The sequence below is a fragment of the Idiotropiscis lumnitzeri genome, chromosome 7 (genome assembly GCF_059441095.1).
Source record: "Idiotropiscis lumnitzeri isolate Australia: NSW breed Sydney's pygmy pipehorse chromosome 7, RoL_Ilum_1.0, whole genome shotgun sequence".
NCBI classification, from domain to species: Eukaryota; Metazoa; Chordata; class Actinopteri; order Syngnathiformes; family Syngnathidae; genus Idiotropiscis; species Idiotropiscis lumnitzeri.
Window position 1 is genome coordinate 13,669,325 of NC_142397.1, and position 14,392 is coordinate 13,683,716.

At 39.7% G+C, this 14,392-nt stretch overlaps 1 protein-coding gene across 1 annotated transcript in view; it reads right to left on the minus strand.

Annotated features, from left to right (window-relative positions):
• Positions 1 to 14,392, minus strand: part of arhgef17 (Rho guanine nucleotide exchange factor (GEF) 17) — a 48,856-nt gene that overhangs the window by 28,968 nt on the left and 5,496 nt on the right. The gene's annotated exons all lie outside the window — the stretch shown is intronic.

Genomic DNA, 14,392 nt, shown 5'->3' on the forward strand with positions numbered 1-14,392 from the left:
GGTCATTTTGGAATCAACACGAGTCTGACTCAACTATTAAATAATAAGGTAGTAAAATAGAAATAATTCTCGAAAATGAGTACTTTACAGAGGGGTAAATTTGAGTTTGTAATTTTCAGAAATTTAAGAGTCGTAAAATTTTAATAAAAAATGCAGAATGTCAGCTTTGCATTGCAACATTGTGGAGCATAGTTTTGTCTCCTGGGGTTTAGCCACTTCAAGTATTGTAATAAGGTATAACACAAATACAACAATATTTCGACGTGTATGCCCATGACAAAAACTTTCTTTATAATTTCTTAGTTCAACTCTTTAATTATCATTAATCCTTATGGAATGTTTCCGACTGAGTATTTTGAACATTCCTGAGTTTCCCATGGAAGCTTTCTGGAAAGTTTCCAGATATTTACGGGAACGTTTTCACCCATTTTGCCGTCCCTGGTCAGTATCGTTAGTTTCCCAGAAGAAGTTCATGTTGTCAGCACTGATCTCAGCCGCAATGTTGCACAAAACAGTGGTTCATAACAAACAAGTCGAGCCAAACCACTGAAAATGTTTTTAAAATGTCAAAATGTCTGGCGTCACTCAGGTCTCAGCCTGTGCATTTTGAAGGAAAAGAACACAACTTATCATTAGCTACTCGTCTTTTTTTTTATTTTATTTTTTTTAGATTGAAGCTATTTTATTTTCCTATTGCTCTACTCCTGTGTGAGCCGTGTGACATAATATGTTGTATTTCAACAGAGCAGCAACGGGACATTTAGTGAACGCTTACCCCTTAGTGAAGCCAGGGAGGAAAGAAACACTTTGTGGGTGTGTGTACTCTATACTGAGAGACAGTTTGGCCTTGGAAGTGGGTGCGGGTGGATTTTGGGTTATGACAGCATAATAAGACAGCGTACTAAAATGGAAAATGAGTAAAGAAGAAAGAGATGCCAAAGAATTTTGGGAGAGCAAGAAAGTGGATAAAAGAAAGCGAGGAGACCCCCTTGTTTTAACCATGCACTCACTTTTTCCTTATATGGCAGTATTGCATGTGCGTGTGTGCGCGTGTGCGGGGGTGTGTGTGTGTGTGTGTGCGTGAGTGTTGCTGTGGGCTCAGTCCCAGTGTTGCTTAAAGTGTTAGTGATTAGATCACAGAATGCATGCTCACTAAACTACAAGTCTCTTACTTCATGAAACCAATCTACTGCAAGCAATATTCAGGAAATAATGGTCCTGAAATACCAGAAAACTCATTAATGAGGAAGTTATTTTGAAGCCCCAGAAATTTTACACCCCCCATGGAATAATGATTAACATTTTTTGGCCGCAAGACCACAAAGAAAAAAAAAAAAGCACAAATAAATTGTGGCATAGATGACGGATAGAGGTGAAAATGTGAAAAAAGGACTACGTTGCTTATGCTTTTTTTTTATTTGTTGTGACTTGTCCAGGGTAATCATAATGACTCAAAATGGAAGAAATTATTTAAAAAATCCTTTCCTCTTTATTTCCCATAATTCCCTCCCTTTTTCGCTCATCTGTTTCCAGAATGTTCTGGCTCAAAACCAAATGAATGGAATGCAGGATTCTAGGTAGTCCACACACACTCACAGACACACACACACACACAAGAGACGAAGCCATCCAAACATACTCGACGATGAGCAATATAATAATGAATAATCATGTTTTTCCACGATGATCTCAGTCACCATCCATTTAAATATAATATTTACGTCACACCTCACTTTTCTTTCTGTCCTTACTACGTACTCACTCACTGAACAACTATTTCTGCGCAGTCAGCTTTTCTTTGCCTCGAGAATAACAATCAGTACACAAAGATAGATACGACCGACAGACAGACGGACAGATAGATAAAAACAATGGTAGAGGGGCCCTTTTCAGAACCAAAAAGATGATAGATCTCAGATCAAATCACTTACAGGGTATGTGATATACAGTAGTGATGCAATGATGATCACACATAATTAATCGCTATCCCCATGCTCCTCACAGCTCAAAAAACATCTCCTGTTCTCTTATCTTGTCATTTTCATTACCCTGCCACATGGAAGCAAAAGTTTGTTTTTCTGGAGAAGACAACATTCCCAGGCCACTTCTATTCCTCTCCCTATTAATAGAACTTGTGTAATGCACACAGGCGCGCGCGCACACACATGCACAAACACACACACAAACTTATCTTTAACTTCATTTTGTGGTTCCCAATGGGAAATTGCAAGCAAGTCTCAAGTCTTAACTTTCATGTTTCAGGCAAATTTCAAATAAGCGAGCAATAACAAAAATGAAGCAATGGAGCTTATACAATACGTAGAAGAGAATGTTGTTGGTCAAATATGATTGTGTGTAACTAACCTGGCTTATATAGAATAAAATTAATCAATGACAGAAAAATTAAGCCACTCTTTCTGGCGAAAATTCAGCAAAATCTGAATTCCTCCTATCTCCACTACTTTATTTTAATCACTCATTTGGGTAGCTCAATTAGAACCGCTGACTCGATCTAAAGTGAAACAATTGATCATTGTCACTCTTTGTTATGTCAAATGCTGTGTTGCATATGCCGTAGTGGCTATATTTAAAACATTCCATTAAAATGTAAACAAATGTCATAGTAGCAAGTTCCGTGAGAGGAACTCTTAGAACGATTTGCCTAACAATGCGTCCTTAAAACTGTCCCTGAACCTGCAGTTATGTGTTATGTGAAATGGTGTCAGGAGTTCTATAGGTTCGGGTGGTCTATAAGATCGTGAATGTGTGGAGGCTGAGTCCTGATCCGTGATTGGATGAAAAATTCAGGGGCAGGAAGGAGTGGAAAGAGAGTGTTGCAGCTGTGTAATGAGATGACTGCGAGCACAGAGCCCACAGGCACGTTTTTTTTTTTCCAGAGACGAAAAAAATAATTCTTTCAAAAACAAAAAAAGGCAAATCAACTGTAAACAGGAAAGATTTGCCAAGTTATGTTTTAAATAGAGTCTTCCGTAGGTTTTAAGCCATGCAAGTCGCACGTCCAAAAATAGCGGATTCAAATGTGACTTGAGTCACATGACTCGAGTTCCCCAACTTCTGTTTCCCAAAAGCACACAGGTGGTGCAACACCATTGAGCTGTGACACCAGGAGACAAAGATACAGTCTTGTCCCCTACCGTTGGCCTTAAGCCTGATTAATGCGCTGCGCTTGGTTTTCCCATGTTGACCCTCTGTCATGCTGACCACCAGCTCATACAACTTCCTCAGTCGCTGTTTTTTCATTCGCTTGTGCCTTTCAGACAGAACCAGCCAAAGCGGGACATTTGCCGCGTCCAAAATGTGCATCCATGCAGCATTGTATGGCGTGACCTGTCACATAATTAGAGGCACGGTTACGTAAACGAGACAGTTGCTTTCAACACAAAATGGGGTGGAAAGTGAGTGTCGGGTGTTCCACTTCTCACTATGGTCACAGCTGGCACTGATCCACCTCTTACGTCTCTGATATTATGTCGGAAGCTGGCAGATTCCTGGAGCGACTTCAAATCCCTTCATTCCACTTCTGCAAGCTACACACAGGGCCAAGGAAAATGCCCGTTTAGCTTGCCAGTGCAAAAGAGGCTCATGAACAAAGTGCATCGAGTCCTTCTCATTTGCCAGCATCCAAGCCTAAAAAGTTGGACATAAATAAATAAAAAACTCTTTTTCATTTCGGTGGAACTTTGGCATATGCATACACTCTTTTGAGTCGGAGTGAGTTCTACTTAAAGTGTTTTCAATCTTTGAGGCTGCATGCCATTACATCATCAAACCAGCAAGTTGGATGGATGTTGTGAGTGGCCATGATTGCGTGGCTAAATAATAACAATAATAATAATAATAATGATGCATCAAATAGTTTGGTCGCAATCTTTTACTCAGGGGCCTGATTGGATTTAGGTCCTACCATGCTTTGAAAGGCGCATGCAAGGACTCAGACACACACACACACACGCGGTTCAGAGAGTCTTTTACTGCTGAAGGGCTGTTCAGTCTTTCAATGAAATCCAGATGTCGGCTCGGGGGGGGGGGGGATAAAAATAGAGAGATGGGGGGGGCAAAGAAATACAAAATGAGCGGATGGGGTCAGAAGGAAAACAGAACATCAAGACAGAAAGACAGACATGCAGAAAGACCTAAGCAGGTGACGTAAGGCGGGCTAATGGAGTCAACAGAGGTTTGGCAAAAATGCTAATTTATTTTGTTGTCCTTAACTTCCTCTCTATCACCTTTCTCTAACAGAAACACCAGACGCTGTGATGTCACCACATTCCGACAGCCACATACACACACACATTCACATTTTCAGACCATATGGTGGTCACGGATGACCAAATGAACACAGTAAGGTGGTTGCTTTTAAACAAAACAAAACAAAAACTCCCTCTTTGTCCTAAAATTGAAAAAAAGCTCTCTCATCTGTTGTGTGGGTGTGCGTGTGGGGGTGTGTGTGTGGGTGCGTGTGTGTGTGTGCCTCCCCCAAACCACTTCCTGCCCTACCCTCTCGATGAAGACAATTATGGCCCTTGCAAGAAGGATAGGAGGAGAAAGGGCTCCTTAAAAGGCAGAATCCGTGCACTTTTCTCCCACTGCACTCATTTTTAGAAGCTATAACCAATCTGGCATGTTTTACGCATTAAAAGTCAAACATCTACTACGTTCAGAGGAGTACTGAATCATTACTACTTTTATTGTATTACTGGAAAGACGACAGTAACAAACAGCCACAAAGATCACAAGTAAGATGGAGTTAAAGCGAGCTAGTGATGATACGAAACACGTTTTCAGCAAAACCAACAAATATCTTCTAACTCCCCACTAGTGCAATAAGTCAATCTTTTGATGCTGTCTGTCTGAAAAAGACTTCCGGCTTCCATTCGCAGTCTTATCATCGTCATTGCAACTTTCCTTTTTGGATTGCCTGAAACAGTTATCCTGTCTGAATTGGAAGGAAAAAAAATCACTATCCTGAAAGGCAAAAATAAGAGAAAAAAATAATAACTCTTTGGCTGCTTAGTGAGCTCAAGTCTCAAGAGCTTGTCCGAGTCTCGTGTGGTGTCACGCATGATAACAGTTAAGCTCCACAAATGGGGCATATTTTCACTAAAATTGCATTCAAAGTCCATTTTTTTACTACCGTTGGGGTGAGCCAGTGGGTTGCTGTGCCGCAGACATGGACTCTTGATTCTGTGATCAAATTTTAAGCAAAAGAGCTTTTATATGGTAAAATTGATGGACCACAAATTACTTTGGTAGACTACATATCGGGAAAATACACTACAAGGAGTCTTAGCTTACAACGGAGTTCTGTTTATCCACTGAGGCCGTAAATTAGTACTCAAGTACGGCTTGGACTTTCGCTAACCTACACTAATTCATTAGTAAAGTCACAATAATCATAAATAACGTACAAAACACACTTCTAGGCATACAATACTAAATGAAAAAATTAAAATCACTAACAATGTAGTTCATTGTCCTATATCCACTTCCTCCAAGTGTCATACAGTATGGTGTGATCAGCATGCATATAATGTTTGTTGTTCTTACTGGTCACGCCACACGGGCTCAATCATAACGGCAACAAAATAACATTGATGCACACCAAGGATATTACTGAAAGACAAGTTGACTCGATATTCATTTTGCAATTTAAAAAAGTAAACTCAGTGTGAAGGATATTTGCATTTATTTCTCTTGCGGTTGTTCAGTTTCGTTAGGGCTCGGACCCCAATTTTACCAAAGGCATGTCTTTTTACGTCCCCAAAATGGCAAAGATTCTGCTGCCTTTAATTTGGCTGGATCAGTTCACAACATTTGACGCTGGCCCGACTTAAACTTCTCAAGAAAATGGGAACTTCGCAGACGTTCTATTCCATAGGAACATGACAAACAAAATCTGAATAATTTCTCTGCTCCTTTGACAAATAATGTTTCAAAACGGCGCAATGCAAACGCCAGCTGGTGAATCAGATTTTCGTCGGGAGGAAAAAAGTGAAGGCCTTGTTGAAAATAAGAAGCCCATTGAAGAGTGAAGAAGGACTACATTGTTTCGGCAAAGACTGACCTGATTACACACAAGGCCCCCCACACCACCTCGCAGCTGACATTGGTTGATTCTTTGAGACCATCAAACATTGCTTTTGGGGTTGGGGGGGCGGAAATCTGCTGAAAATATGCGGACAATATGTAGACATCATCATAAAACGTCACTCAGCCCAAAAATATTATTTTAATTATTACAACAAACATGAATCAAAAAGTCAATTGGGAATAATTGTGCACCATCTTGAATAAAATAATAAAAAATAAATAAATGGAATTATTTTCAGGATTTTACTCAACAACCAATGGAAATTGATCTGAGACCAGTTTTAGATCCAAGCACCAAATTAGGAAAACTCAATTTCTATATCTGCATGAATCTTGTCGCCAACACTTGTGCTGCGACAACAAATGACAACCTGATACACCTTATGTTTGACAAAATACACACGGAAGAACAGACAAGGTTTTAGGGAAAAAAAGCAATAGAATACAAACAACGAAGCTTAACCCTAGTTTCTCACACGTTCAATCACACCAACACACGCGTCCTCACACATTTTTTTTCTCTCTGTGAAGTTAAGGTCAGCATTCCTTCAGGCTGACTCACACTTCAATAAAGACTCATCCAGGGATCAAATGTTTTATCTGAGCAACTAGCAGCCAGCACGATGAAACCTTCCAAAGCTCACTGGAGATGTGAAATGAATAAAATGATGCCAGGTTTTACAAGAGTGGACCAAGAAGACACAAACAAGCTAAAATAATGATGGCATCATCATTGAGAAACCAAAATCATCTTGCACAAGAAGAACACAAAAAAATGAAGTAATTCATCACATGCATCGGAGGTTTACACACACACACACACACACACACACACATCACCTGCCTGCGATGCTGCGTTGAGCTTAGCTACCCTCCATTCACTTTCTTCCTCTCCCTGCGCTTTGATCCGCGATCCCAGCAGCCATTCCTGCACGGCACTGCGAGACTTCCAGCGTCTTCCGTTCCCACCTTCACGTGCGTTTCTCAACTTGCAGCTAGAGCATGACCCAAAGCGGCGCACTGATGCCATAGGACGGGTAAAGGAACGAGTGACAGTGAGAGTAGCAGGAAAGAAATGGGGAAGGAGGACGGCAGATGTATTTCTACTTTCATGTTTGACTGGATGACAAAAGACAACTGAGAGAAACGGACTGAAAGGTCCAGTTGAGTCAACCCACAGGGTGTGTGAGTGCGTGTGTGTGTATGCATGAGGGTAACTGGCATCCAATGATTCTACAGTTGCATTATTGTTTGAATGACTTAGTGACGCAGTCGACAATACGTTTGCATAATATTATCATTAATCCTGCATATGAACTCACATGACAAGGATACTGACTGTACTACTTTCTCCATCAATGGCTCTTGTAGTCTTCTCAAATGGAAAAGTGAATTCAAATATTATTGCATTGTAGATTGGTTGCTCGGAAAGGTATATGTAAAAAAAAAAAAAAAAAAAGGAATCTGATTTGAACAAATCAATGCATATTAACTGTAACTGCCAACACATCATTTTATGTAGTCTGGGAACGCTCGCCATAAAAATTATGATAACCAAATGCAGAGGCAGTTATGTACCATGAAGGCCGACTAGGGTTCCCATACAGAACATATTTGACCCTCAAGCACAAAAACGATCAGAAGTCGCAGAGCCATGTTTTGAGATCATGCCCAAAAAGCATTAACTATATCCATTTTCACATTGGCAATTCAAACACCAGGGAAAAAAATCCCTTCCAAGATGGAATTGATGTGAATCTGTGTCCTTATGGCCTCAATAAAATCCTTTAAAAGAGACCAGCGAACTCTCCATGACAAAAGTCCTAAAATCAACTAAATAAATCAGCTGGACTCAAAACAAGGAAAACATCATCATGTCTGGTATTAACAGAAAGCTTGTGGTTCTCTGCATTGGCGAATTTAATTCAAAGCCATTTCAGTACAAGTACAAACCAAAAGAAAAAAATCAAAGAGGAATGACAAATGACATGAAATGATAAACTGAATTTTACACAAGTTGATTTTGGGACAGAGATTCACAAAATTGTGTTCTATGCACTATCGCTAGTCTAAACACAGCATTTTGATTAATAGAGTGTTTGTGGAATATGAATAAAGCAGAAAAATCCACCAATTTTTATCCATTTTTGTGAGGGGGGGCGTCCATTTTGCTACTTGGTCGCGAGTGAAAACGCCATATCACTTGCTCAGGGCTCCAGTAATGACCAATCACAGTTCAACTGTTTTCTGATTTGGTCATGTGACAACGACTGCGAATGAAATTTAGAAATGTAAATTTGGTTTCAAAACATTAGATACATTTTAATTAGATTAAATTAATTTCACAAGAATTCAACCATTCATCCAATCAGAATTCAGATTTTTTTTTTTCATTTTCACCAACATGAATGATAAGCTTACTTTTCAAAAGGGGTGCTTTACTCATTTATGTTAGCACTGCTCAAATATGTACACTATGGCCAGATTACTGTTAAATAAATAATTAGCACAAGCACATTACAAACACATAGCAAAAGACACAGGTTTACTAAAGCCACTCGTCCCGGGTGGAATCGAGTTCATTCGTACAAACACCTAATATTATGTACGCATGCTAAAATACAGTATGTGCTCACAAAAGAGCTGAGATAGCAGCTAGAGAGCTGGAAAGTGCTGTTTCAGAGGAGACTTTCCTTACGTAAGCAAAGAACTCTGTAATTACACAGGGTGGATCCACACGCTGAGCCAGTGAGTGCAAAGGGAAAGCTACTGACGGACACTTGATGAGGGCATACCAATATTATTCAAATGTCCAAAGGGCTGAACTTCTCTGACTTTATGCTGGCAAGACTTTAGTAAAAAGTCAAAATTCTTAGAAGGGGCTGTCCTTACAAGGGAAAGTTCATGAAAGAATATTATAACTGTCACCAACCAAAAAGCCTCCAGAATGCTTTTCCCACAGACAGTTTTGCAACAGGCTTTGCATGTTTTTTTCCAAAAATACTCCATGACCTCTTATGACACTAACTAGACCTCAAAAAAAGGAAAATTGCAAATGACAGGGTGCATGAATCACAGATGTATTTATTTATTTTCATTATGACAACTGCTCTATCTTGCAACCTCAGCTAGTGTAGCTCAAAAGCTCAGAGTTGGAAATCTAGAGATATCCTCTCACAGTGCCATAAGCCAACACAAAGGAACACTTCATGTCATCATATTCATTCGAAAAAAAAAAAAAAAAAATTAAAAAGTTGTCTTCCTGTCATCGCTCATTCGGTGGGAAAGACGGCATCAGTCCGTTGAGTTTGTCGTTTCAAACAGACTAGTAAGTAAAACATTTATGATTGAACCCAAATGAAGCCTATCTGGCAAGCGGTTGTGTTTATGATTTACAACACTGCTTTTAGATCAAATTCCAGACAGTGGAATTTAATAAAAGCACATCAGACACTAAGTGGGTGCTGTAGCTATCCTGGTATGTTCACTTCCCTTCTTGCTTTCAAAATACCAATGCCCATTTGCAACGACATGGCAACTTTCCAAATTCTCCATTTAACACACATTCTTCATGATAACAATGTGTACAGTATACTTGTAGAGCATCTTCAAGAGTTTCAGAGTTTCATCTTCAAAGGATTGTTACGCAAATCTACAAGAGAGAAAAGCCTGAATGTGAGCACTCAAAACACAAGTCAGAAACCATCTATTAGATAGCATGTTCAATCGCCGGGGCAGGATCAGGCTGGAGTGTTTTGGTAACCACACCTCATCGGAGAAAAAAATAGATTTAACTTTAAATGAAAGTGAACAAAAGCAATACATCAATGTGTATGTCTTTGAAAAATCACAGTATTTAGAAAATAAAACATTGACAAGGTTTATTCATTTAATTTTTTTCAAGTTTGGCGGGCCAGATTCAAACGTTTCACGGGCCGCATATGGCCCCCGGGCCGTAGTTTGCCCACGACTGTTCTATAGCATTTGTCATGGATAAGGTCGCGGGTGAGCTTGGGGCTATCTCGGCTGGTTTTGAGTAAGAAGGGGAAAACACTGTGGACTGGCCGCCAGCCAATCGCCAAAGTTAAGATACATACTGCATGAAATGACAGTCATGATCAATCATTCCAGAGGAATCCTTCGTTCAATCATCAGTGACACACACTCAATCAGTGAAAAATTATATTTTTGTTGTGTCTGTCTCAAAAGCAACACCTTCTGTTTGTTCATCTTTGCCTTATTCCATCCAACAAGTTCACTTAAAATAGCAGCGATTACGCAATCCTGCAAACAGGCCAATGAAGTTGATCAATGCTGGTAAATGACTTGACCGTTTTCACCATGACTACATGTGGAAGGAGAGAAAAACATCAGCCAAGTGGGGGAGGCATTTGTGTCATGCTGGGTGGTCTGATAAAACAAAGTCCATCCTGAATCCAACGAAATGAACACACCACCTTAAGCACTTCTTACAGCTCCAGCTGTTTCGAAATGCACAATATAAATAAAGTTGTATTGTATCGTTTTCTCCTTTTAAACTCACTCTTCATTGGGAGCACAAGCAGTATCATTTCATACATGCCCCCCATATTAGAAACTGAGTTTGGAATGAAAGAAGTCCTCAGTCCAATGCGACAGGAAGGACTGACATGCATTTTTTTTTCATTATTTCAGGGAAACACAACATCAACATCCCTCCTATCCATTTATGAAGATATACAATGTCCTTTTCATGACAACTTTGACAAAGTCGTACCAATTAAACTTAAATGAAAGCAAATACCAGACACTGCCGAACACAAACCTATGATGATAAGGGGGAATCCTCCCTAGAATATAGATTTTTGTCTATAGACGATAACACACAACCAAGTTGTAGTGGTAAATCAGTCATCAAGTTGTTTTCAAATATGCTGATATGATATCATACAACTAAAACACACAAACACAGAGAATCTTACCAAAAAATAAATAAAAATTGTTCTTCTCTCGACCGAAAATGTGCTGTGACCACAACATTACCTCTGCGATGTGCAGCCAGATAATGACATCCACGTGACATCATCTGCTTCTAGACGTGATTAATCAACAATCAGTTTTTTTGTCTCATCAATTATTACGCCCAATAATAAATTGAATATTAATACTAAAGTAAAGACAATAAACCAAACAACTCACATAAGAAGCATCATGTGGTGCAAAAGCGGGTTTCAAATAATGGATGAATAATAATAATAATGCATTCAATGAAGAGTAAAAAATGACACAGTGCAGTCACAGTGAGTAGTTGATCTAGGGTGGTGTAGGTGATGCTGATGGAAGATAGTCTAGTCAGGAGGATGGTGTGAGAGATTGTGTGAGAGGCTGCACTCAGGTCATGCAGGATGAACCGGAGTCAGCTGCAGTGAGGAGGTCAGACAACATTTTTACGGGAGCGGTTTCCCTGGAGGTGACGAAAACAGGACCGAAAAGGCTCGTAAAGGTAGTTGAGTGTTAAATGGGAGTGGAGTTGAATGGTGGGCGACTACTTTTGCAGGACTTGTGAAATGAATGGTAGATTGGAGATGGGGTCTAAACCAGGTTTCTCCAGAATGGGAGTGACAGCAGCAGTTTTGAACAATAATGATTCGATATCAGTCGAGAGAAACCGGTGAAATTATGGCGGAAATGAGGGGAAGTAGTGAGGAAAGGCAGGATTTGACCAAAATAGTGGATTGAGAGGATCAAGCTGGCAGGTGGAGGGCTTGGATTTGGGGATGAGCTCTGCGACTTCTGATAAATTGGAGTGAAAAGTGTCGAGACTGGCAGGTGCGTAGGAGTTCAGGTTTGGAAAGAAGGAATGGAGTGGATTTGCATGGATATTTTCAGTTTTATCAATAAAAAGAGGACTATGGAGTTGCAGTCAGTCAAGTACAGCTGAAAGTGGGGCTAGAGAATCGGATTGCTGGAAGATATTAGTGAGGAGTGAAAAAAAAAGTGTTTTAACATTTCCAGCATTTGAAGAGATGAGACTAGAAAAATAAGCTGTTTTGGTTTCAGCAATGGAACCTTTGTACTGAGCCGTGCACTCTGAGCATTTATTTGTGAATAATGATTCAACATTGATATACACGCAGACTACCCCGATCTCCATTACGTAACAACCTCAGGTAGCATTATCCTTCTCAATAAAACACTGACATTGATATCGGAGTCAAGAACATTCAGAAATATTGTTCCATTGGTTAATATAAATTTCATTTAAAGAAAAGCCAACTGATTCGATCAAGGGAAACTTTATTAAATATCCAATTCTAGTTTAAGATTAGCATAGCACTACTTTTTGCATTAAACTTCTATCTGTCACAGTGATCATTATGATATTCCTTTTGCCCAGACTCCGTTGCTGTGGTTCAGTGGAGATGTGTACAATCACGCATCATTGCCTCACCCCCCCTCCCTCGTTCTTCTCAGTCATGGTTTCATTCTTCAGCACTCTGTCAGTTCTAGTCTCCATTCGTTTAGCCAGCAAACCTTTCCTCTGAAACCTCCCCCGCACCACCCCCTACCTGATATTTTGGCTTGGTTTGCTTACACCAAGACAAATGATCTCACTCCACTGCTATGTTCCAGAAAGAGTGCGAGAGGGGAGAGGGAAAGGAGAATCTTTACAAAATAATCAATGAAGCGAGGATAGTAAGGATGTCATGAAAAAGCAGACCTAAAAATCATTTGCGAAGGAATAAAGCAGTAAATGAGATGAAAAGTGGTGTAAATACAAACAAACAAAAAAAAAAACGCTTCCAGAATGAAAAGAACAAAGACCCATTCAACACAATCAAAAATTCTCCCTTAACTGTTTTTCGTCTTTCACATCTTGTCTGTTCCCTTTCATGGCTTGCCAACGTTATTGTTTCATTCAGTCCAAAACGCTCCCTCTCACATGCATGCATATGCACACAAACACACACCGCACAAAAGAATAGCAGAGGAGTGCTCTAAACAGCATGTTGGGAACAAGGCACTGATATATTCCAGACTAACAAAATGCAAACAGAGAAGACCAAAGACAAAACACACACGCTTGTGCACACACTCCCACACGGACACAAAGTAGCGGTCATGCTCACGCCAACCAGTAGTATTGGAAATCATCAAACACTTCTGGAACCACAACAATTTCCTATTTTCCGAAAACCTTTTCCTGCAGACTGAAGTCACTCACCGGCTACTGCTTCTGTCACAACAGCAACAATTGCACATGAGGAAAGTAACCAAAGAAAAGAGTCAGCAAGTGGTAACCTTTTTTTCTCCCCAACAAATGCAAATTCAAAATACAAACACTTTAATATGAACTCCTTAGACGTCTATCGTAGTTTGCCCAGGCCTGATTTATAATGATACTGTATTGATTGACACTGTCAATACTGGATTATTGAGGTTGTACTTTATATCAGTATAGAATTGAGAGTCATTCCAATATTCTGACTCACTCTTTAATCATGCATCTTAATTACGTAGGTAATCAAAACACTTCACTACACAGTCATTTCTGCGCCACTGCAAAGCAACAGTAACCAACATTGATAGATTTGCATCAACACATTGCATACTGCACTCGTATTGGGTCTCAGTAGATATTGCGCCTCGTGTCAAATGTGAGGACCACAAAAGAAAGAATATTGAATTAAATATAAAAATGGTAATGGAGTATGTTAAATGACATTATGATATGAACTGAAAGTTGTTAAACATAAACTGGACCAGGCTGGAACACCTTTGTGGGTTTAATTTTCTCTATACAGGCATCTTTCCTTAAAAATGCGTTTTGTGCTCCAAACGTCATTACATCAAAAGAAAACTACTGTTCATTTGTAGAAGTATTAAGTCAACACTGAACATATAATAACACTACTATATCTTCTCCGAGCGGTACTGAACTGCTTATTGTGTCCTCTCTTTCTCTTTAGCTGGCTATGATCCATATTGGATGGAACAAATAAAGACCAACAGACACATGCACTTGACTGGCTTGGCCCGCTCTCTAATGCCGTCTTTCTGACATTTGTTTAATCAGACCAATAACATCCTCTGATGTTTGTTGAACACATCTCAGACCGGAATGGTTTCTCTAATGCAGTCTTGCAAAAGCCCTCTTACACTAACCATATGACATGTAATTCACAATGGCACAACTTGCTAAAAGCACGTACACACTTGTCAGCTGTAAGCAGAAAGCACCAACTGTTCCAGATAATATTACGGACTGTTCTAAAGCAATTATGTGACAAATTCTCTTTGT